We start from the raw sequence: 9,022 nt of genomic DNA on the forward strand, positions 1-9,022 counted from the left end.
TGGCTTGCAGTGTTGTCTTTTAATGTCCCAATGCAGTCAAAATGTGATTTCCTGTGTTTTAAAAAAAATATACACTGCTCAAAAAAAGAAAGGGAACACTAAAATAACACATCCTAGATCTGAATGAATGAAATATTCTTATTAAATACTTTTTTCTTTACATAGTTGAATGTGCTGACAACAAAATCACACAAATCATCAATGGAAATCAAATTTATCAACCCATGGAGGTCTGGATTTGGAGTCACACTCAAAATTAAAGTGGAAAACCACACTACAGGCTGATCCAACTTTGATGTAATGTCCTTAAAACAAGTCAAAATAAGGCTCAGTAGTGTGTGTGGCCTCCACGTGCCTGTATGACCTCCCTACAACGCCTGGGCATGCTCCTGATGAGGTGGCGGATGGTCTCCTGAGGGATCTCCTCCCAGACCTGGACTTAAGCATCCGCCAACTCCAAGACAGTCTGTGGTGCAACGTGGCGTTGGTGCATGGAGCGAGACATGGTGTCCCAGATGTGCTCAATTGGATTCAGGTCTGGGGAACGGGCGGTCCAGTCCATAGCATCAATGCCTTCCTCTTGCAGGAACTGCTGACACACTCCAGCCACATGAGGTCTTGCATTAGGAGGAACCCAGGGCCAACCGCACCAGCATATGGTCTCACAAGGGGTCTGAGGATCTCATCTCGCTACCTAATGGCAGTCAGGCTACCTCTGATGAGCACATGGAGGGCTGTGCGGCCCCCCAAAGAAATGCCACCCCACACCATGACTGACCCACCACCAAACCGGTCATGCTGGAGGATGTTGCAGGCAGCAGAACGTTCTCCACGTCGTCTCCAGACTCTGTCACATGTGCTCATAGTGAACCTGCTTTCATCTGTGAAGAGCACAGGGCGCCAGTGGCGAATTTGCCAATGTTGTTGTTCACTGGCAAATGCCAAACGTCCTGCACGGTGTTGGGCTGTAAGCACAACCCCCACCTGTGGACGTCGGGCCCTCATACCACCCTCATGGAGTCTGTTTCTGACCGTTTGAGCAGACACATGCACATTTGTGGCCTGCTGGAGGTCATTTTGCAGGGCTCTGGCAGTGCTCCTCCTTGCACAAAGGCGGAGGTTGCGTTCCTGCTGCTGGGTTGTTGCCCTCCTACGGCCTCCTCCACGTCACCCGATGTACTGTCCTGTCTCCTGGTAGCGCCTCCATGCTCTGGACACTACGCTGACAGACACAGCAAACCTTCTTGCCACAGCTTGCATTGATGTGCCATCCTGGATGAGCTGCACTACCTGAGCCACTTGTGTGGGTTGTAGACTCCGTCTCATGCTACCACTAGAGTGAAAGCACCGCCAGCATTCAAAAGTGACCAAAACATCAGCCAGGAAGCATAGGAACTGAGAAGTGGTCTGTGATCACCACCTGCAGAACCACTCCTTTATTGGGGGTGTCTTGCTAATTGCCTATAATTTCCACCTGTTGTCTATTCCATTTGCACAACAGCATGTGAAATTTATTGTCAATCAGTGTTGCTTCCTCAGTGGACAGTTTGATTTCACAGAAGTGTGATGGACTTGTAGTTACATTGTGTTGTTTAAGTGTTCCCTTTATTTTTTTGAGCAGTGTATTTTCACAGTGAGGTGTGAAGTATACTGTGACATTTATGATAATTCCCTTTCAGTGTAAGAGCTGTTTAATAACACTGCCTGTTTTTCATGCAGTAAATTAGTTAGATATATAGATAGCATTTAGCAGGCGCTTTTATCCAAAGCAACTTATAGTCCTGTGTATATACATTCGATGTATTGGTAGGTCCCTGGAATCAAACCCACTACCCTGGCAGTGCAAGTGCCATGCTCTACCAACTGAGCCATATAGGACCAGTTAATAGACCAATAAGAAAGAGAGGTCCAAGCCTCTCTGCCAATAACAGCTGATATCCAGTTTTCCCCTCCCAGGCAATCTTCTCAAAAATATTTTCCTGAGAAATTGCTATTCGCAAAGAAGCTATTATTGTTTCTTTTTGACCATGTTAATTGAAAGCAATCACGCTAAACTGTTACCCAGAAATGATTTGATCTTGAGATGAAACGGCTGCATTGGACCTTTCTGTCTAAAGGTTACAATTCCATGAAGGCTGCTCTTGCATCTGAAAACGTGGTTGATTTATGGTTTAGGTTAATGCCATTGATGCATAACGTCTGCCAGTATCTGTGGATGATGTGTCAGTGTGCTTAGTCGATTGGCTCAGTACAGTACAATGTCACCATATTGCCCTACTTTTGACCAGGCTTTATAGGGGGCCTCAGCTTGTCCATGCCATCATTAACAGTTCAGTGTGCTGCGGTGAAATTGAATTGAAAATTGTCAATAAGAACCTCAATTTCAGTCCATATGATGTAAGATGGAAAAGTTAATGTATACAAGCTATTGTTTACTTTATAATTTTAACCAGCACTTTTATGAAAAATAAAGATATTATAGTTGTGACGATCAATAGTCTTTTCGTAATTGCTCAACAAATCATTAAGATAGAGATATCTATTTTATTTGCATGGGGTTTGTCTCAATCCACCGCATCTGCCTATGTCAATCTTCTGTATCGGTGGTGGAAGGTGGCCGAGCTACAGCAGTGTTTGTCAGACCATGAGGCATCCCGAAAAATGGGTCTTCTCACAAAAATGTCTATAGTGTCCAAATGGTTTGGCCTAAATGATGAACATGATGGTGTTCTCCATTTTGCTCTACGACCCACACAAGTGTCACGGGACTCGTCTGAAGGTAACCCATACAAACACGTGGAAATACGGAGTTAGTTTTGTGCCCCAAAAAATAAGCAGTTAAATGTGTAAAAAAATATATACACATATTTTCTGAGCTTTCTTATATCTCCTAGAAATAGGACAGACACTTTAAAACCTTATTCCTTATGATTCATTTTTTTACTGTCTTGTTTGCCATTTATGAATGTGTTATTCAGTGCATTTATGTTGGTTGTAGTAGTAGTAGCCAAATTCAATATTTTAGCTCTTTTTTTTAAATACCTAAAGAGATCCTAATATTCTAAGTCAAATAGTTAAATGTTCCATGGTATGACCATCTTAACCCCCCCCCCCCCCCTCATTTTAAGAAGATGAATTGTAGAAATAGACCGGGTTTATGACTTTATGGCTGTGACTTTGTGGTTGTAACGACACAACTCCGAAAGAAAGTGCTTTTTCTTAAAGTTGCCAGGATGTCACGTGTCCTACATACAGTTGAAGTCGGAAGTTTACTTACACTTTGGTTGGAGTCATTACAAGTCTTGTTAACAAACTACAGTTTTGTCAAGTCGGTTAGGACATCTACTTTGAGCATGACAAGTCATTTTTCCAACAATTGTTTATTTCACTTATAATTCACTGTATCACAATTCCAGTGGGTCAGAAGTTTACATACACTAAGTTGACTGTGACTTTAAACAGCTTGGAAAACGAAAGCAAATGATGTCATTGCTTTAGAAGCTTCTGATAGGCTAATTTACATCATTTGAGTCAATTGGAGGTGTACCTGTGGATGTATTTCAAGGCCTACCTTCAAACTCAGTGCCTCGTTGCTTGACATCATGGGAAAATCAAAAGAAATCAGCCAAGACCTCAGAAAAAAAAATTGTAGACCTCCACAAGTCTGGTTCATCATTGGGAGCGATTTCTAATTGCCTGAAGGTACCACGCTCATCTGTACAAACAATAGTGCGCGGGTATAAACACCATGGGACCACGCCGCTGTCATACCACTCAGGAAGTAGACTCGTCTCCTAGAAATGAATGTACTTTGGTGCGAAAAGTGCAAATCAATCCCAAAACAACAGAAAAGGATCTTGTGAAGATGCTTAAGGAAACAGGTACAAAGGTATCTATATCCACAGTAAAACGAGTCCTATATGGCATAACCTGAAAGGCTGCTCAGCAAGGAAGAAGCCACTGCTCCAAAACCGCCATAAAAAAGCCAGACTACGGTTTGCAACTGCACATAGGGACAAAGACTGTACTTTTTGGAGAAATGTCCTCGGGTCTGATGAAACAAAAATAGAACTGTTTGGCTATTATGACCATCATTATGTTTGGAGGAAAAAGAGGAGGCTTGCAAGCTGAAGAACACCATCGCAACCATGCAGCACGGGGGTGGCAGCATCATGTTGTGGGGGTACTTTGCTGCAGGAGGGATTGGTGCACTTCACAAAATAGATGGGATCATGAGGAAGGACAATTATGTGGATATATTAAAGCAACATCTTAAGACATCAGTCAGGAAGTTAAAGCTTGGTCGCAAATGGGTCTTCCAAATGGACAATGACACCAAGCATACTTCCAAAGTTGTGTCAAAATGGCTTAAGGACAACAAAGTCAAGGTATTGGAGTGGCCATCACAAAGCCCTGACCTCAATCCTATAGAAAATGTGTGGGCAGAACTGAAAAAGTGTGTACGAGCAAGGAGGCCTACAAACCTGACTCAGTTACACCAGCTCTGTCAGGAGGAATGGGCCAAAATTCCCCCAACGTATTGTGGGAACCTTGTGGAAGGCTACCCAAAACGTTTGCCCATATTAAACAATTTAAAGGCATTGCTACCAAATACCAATTGAGTGTATGTAAACTTTTGACCCACTGGGAATGTGTTGAAAGAAATTAAAGCTGAAATAAATCATTCTCTCTACTATTATTCTGACATTTCACATTCTTAAAGTAAAGTGGTGATCCTAACTGACCTAAAACAGGGATATTTTACTAGGATTAAATGTCAGGAATTGTCAAAAACTGAGTTTAAATGTATTTGGATAAGATGTATGTAAACTTCCAACTTCAACTGTACGTATAACTAGGAATAAAGTGACAGATAATAAACATTAGCGGAAGCAAATATGATGAGACGTTAGTTAGTACAAAAAGGGTCAATGCAGATAGTCTGTGTAGACATTTGGTTAACTATTTAACTAACTATTTTGCAATCTTATGGCTTGGGGTAGAAGCTGTTCAGGGTCCTGTTTGTTCTAGACTTGGGACATCAGTAACATTTGCTGTGCGGAAGCAGAGAGAACAGTCTATGATTTGTAGGGCCTTCCTCTGACACCGCCTGGTGTAAAGGTCCTGGATGGCAGGGAGCTTGGCCCCAGTGATCTACTGGGCTGTACACCCTACCTTCTGTAGTGCCTTCGAGGTCGGATGCCAAGCAATTACCCTACCAAGCGGTGATGCAGCCAGTCAAGATGCTCCGGTTGAGTTTTTACTCTGTTTGTTCAGAACCTAACCGTTTAGTATTGTGACGTAACTACAATGATGTTTATCCATCCTCAGTTTCCTTCTATCACAGCCATTAAACTCTACATTTTTTAAGTCACCATTGGCTTCATGGTGAAATCCCTAAGGTGATTCATTCGTCACCAGCAATTGCGTTAGGAAGGACACCTGTGTAGTGACTGGGTGTATTGATACACCACCAAAAGTGTAATTAACAGTACCACTTAAGTCGGTTTTTGGGGGTGTCTATACTGTACTTTACTGTTTATATTTTTGACAACTTTTACTTTTACTCCACTACATTCCCAAAGAAAATAATGTAATTTTTTACTTCTTACATTTTCCCTGAAACACAAAAGTAGTCATTACATTTTGAATGCTTAGCAGGACAGGAAAATTGTCTACTTCACGCACTTATCAAGAGAACATCCCTGGTCATCCTTACTGTCTCTGATCTAGTAGACTCACTAAACACAAATGCTTCATTTGTAAATGATGTCTGTGTTGATCTGTGTCCATGGCTATCTGTAAATTAAAAAACAAGAAAATCATGTCGTCTGGTTTGCTTAATACAAGACATTTGAAATTATTTATACTTCTACTTTTGATACTTAAGTACATTTAAAACCAAATACTTTTAGATTTTTACTCAAGTAGTATTTTACTGGGTGACTTTCACTTTTACTTGAGTCATTTTTTTTAAAGGTATCTTTACTTTTACTCAAGTATGAAAATTGGGTACTTTTTCCACCACTGGTAATTAATAACTTCACCATCCTCAAAGAGATATTCAATGTCTGTTTTTATTTTCCCATCTACCAGGTAGGCTAGTGGTTACAGTGTTGGGCCAGTAAGCAAAAGGTTGCTACATCAAATCCCTGAGCTTTGTTAAACGTCCCTGAACAGTTTCCCATATAGTCAATGGGGTTTGTAAACCAACCTGGATGTAATATACACTGCTCAAAAAAATAAAGGGAACACTAAAATAACACATCCTAGATCTGAATGAATGAAATATTCTTATTAAATACTTTTTTTCTTTACATAGTTGAATGTACTGACAACAAAATCACACAAAAATTATCAATGGAAATCAAATGTATCAACCCATGGAGGTCTGGATTTGGAGTGACACTCAAAATTAAAGTGGAAAACCACACTACAGGCTGATCCAACTTTGATGTAATGTCCTTAAAACAAGTCAAAATTAGGCTCAGTAGTGTGTGTGGCCTCCACGTGCCCGTATGACCTCCCTACAATGCCTGGGCATGCTTCTGATGAGGTGGTGGATGGTCTCCCGAGGGATCTCCTCCCAGACCTGGACTAAAGCATCTGCCAACTCCTGGACAGTCTGTGGTGCAACGTGGCGTGGTGCAACTGCTGACACACCCCAATCACATGAGGTCTAGCATTGTCTTGCATTAGGAGGAACCCAGGGCCAACCGCACCAGTATATGGTCTCACAAGGGGTCTGAGGATCTCATCTCAGTACCTAATGGCAGTCAGGCTACCTCTGGCGAGCACATGGGGGGCTGTGCGTCTCCCCAAAGAAATGCCACCCCACACCATGACTGACCCACCGCCAAACCGGTCATGCTGGAGGATGTTGCAGGCAGCAGAACGTTCTCCACGGCGTCTCCAGACTCTGTCACGAGCTCAGTGTGAACCTGCTTTCATCTGTGAAGAGCACAGGGCGCCAGTGGCGAATTTGCCAATCTTGGTGTTCCTGCACGGTGTTGGGCTGTAAGCACACCCCCACCTGTGGACGTCGGGCCCTCATTACCACCCTCATGGAGTCTGTTTCTGACCGTTTGAGCAGACACATGCACATTTGTGGCCTGCTGGAGGTCATTTTGAAGGGCTCTGGCAGTGCTCCTCTTGCTCCTCCTTGCACAAAGGCGGAGGTAGCGGTCCTGCTGCTGGGTTGTTGCCCTCCTACGGTCACCTGATGTACTGGCCTGTCTCCTGGTAGCGCCTCCATGCTCTGGACACTACGCTGACAGACACAGCAAACCTTCTTGCCACAGCTCACATTGAGGTGCCATCCTGGATGAGCTGAACTACCTGAGCCACTTGTGTGGGTTGTAGACTCCGTCTCATGCTACCACTAGAGTGAAAGCACCGCCAGCATTCAAAAGTGACCAAAACATCAGCCAGGAAGTATAGGAACTGAGAAGTGGTCTGTGGTTGCCACCTGCAGAACCACTCCTTTATTGGGGGTGTCTTGCTAATTGCCTATAATTTCCACCTGTTGTCTATTCCATTTGCACAACAGCATGTGAAATTTTTTGTCAATCAGTGTTGCTTCCAAAGTGGACAGTTTGATTTCACAGAAGTGTGATTGACTTGGAGTTACATTGTGTTGTTTAAGTGTTCCCTTTATTTTTTTGAGCAGTGTAATTCTGGCCACATGTTGACTCAGTGGTGCTTCTCCGTGCAGGTCGTGGGACCGGGGAGAAATGCACACTCTGTAAACAGGAATAGGTGCATCACCTGTTACTGAGCTGGCGAACATTAAGCGTGTGCCCTCGAACCACTACTCTACTACCACATGTCTACAACACAAACTCCTTGTGTGTGCATGTGTCTCTTCACAGTCCCCGCTGTTACATAAGGTTTATTTGGATCTGTTTTTTAAATCAATTTTACTGCTTTGCGTGAGTTACTTGATGTGGAATAGAGTTCCATGTAGTCATGGCTCTATGTACTACTGTGCGCCTCCCACAGTCTGTTTTGTTTAGGTTAGTGTGTAGTCATTGAAATTATATTGTGCCCATTTTTCAGATCTGCCAACCGGCTCGGTGTGTGACAGGTAATCGTCTGGCAGGCTGGAACTTCCAGAGTCATGTAGACCTGAAGCAGTGTGATGTGGTCTAGGTATTTATCATACACAGGTATACACACTCACTCAATCAATCACTCTGTTTCGTTGTATAATTATTTCAACTTAAGAAAATGGTTCCTCTCTCTTTTAGATCTGACACCCCTATTAGCTCAACCACAGTCTTCACAGCTGCAGGCGTCTGCCCCTGCATCTGCTACACCGGCCACGACGCGTGATAGAGGTAATTATCACATGCATGTGTACACACATGCACACTCTCCCTCACTTGGGGCTGTATTCAATCACGTCCGCTTTAGCCGACATCCACATAGCGGTTGTTTTGGCGGTGTCTGAGGTGGAACTGTGTTAGAGCTGGCAAATCCACAAGCTGCTCCTGGCATTATACCTAAAGCGGACATTGCCATTGGCTGCACGGAGTCGCATTAACAGAAATCTCATGCAGCCCTGTTTACAAGTTAAAACACAGCAATTTGAGATGCAATCTACATCTCGATTAGGCTGATAGAAATCCTCATTATTTAGTTGAATGATTTTGAATTTGAGCTGCGTTATTTCTATATAACCTACACTTTCTCGTTGTTACACGTGGAACATCACGAAAACATCAGCTTTGCGGGAGTCGGCTATCGCCGGTTAACGCTTTATCCGATTGAATCTCGGCCTTACACTCATTCAGTCTATTTAGTTGTGTGATTATTGTCAGTTAAGAAAATTGTGCCCCCCCCCCCCCCTTTTGAGGATTCCCACATGGATACACACAGTCATGTTGTTGAGCTGTTTACTTACTGTCACTTTGTGCATCTCTCTTTCAGAGCTGCCATGCACTTCACCTGCATACCCACATCCATCGAAAAGGTGCTCCCATGCCTTCCCCTATCCTGGAAATGTTTACACCTGTCACCT

General features: G+C 43.2%; 1 long non-coding RNA gene across 1 annotated transcript; it reads left to right on the forward strand.

The window, feature by feature from the left end:
- Positions 1-8,062: 8,062 nt before the first annotated feature.
- LOC135506520 (uncharacterized) lies at positions 8,063-9,022 on the forward strand. Its single transcript, XR_010450530.1, has 3 exons — positions 8,063-8,151; positions 8,250-8,339; positions 8,932-9,022. It is a non-coding gene; the product is annotated as an uncharacterized LOC135506520 (long non-coding RNA).

This window comes from Oncorhynchus masou, chromosome 20 (assembly GCF_036934945.1).
Source record: "Oncorhynchus masou masou isolate Uvic2021 chromosome 20, UVic_Omas_1.1, whole genome shotgun sequence".
NCBI lineage: Eukaryota > Metazoa > Chordata > Actinopteri > Salmoniformes > Salmonidae > Oncorhynchus > Oncorhynchus masou.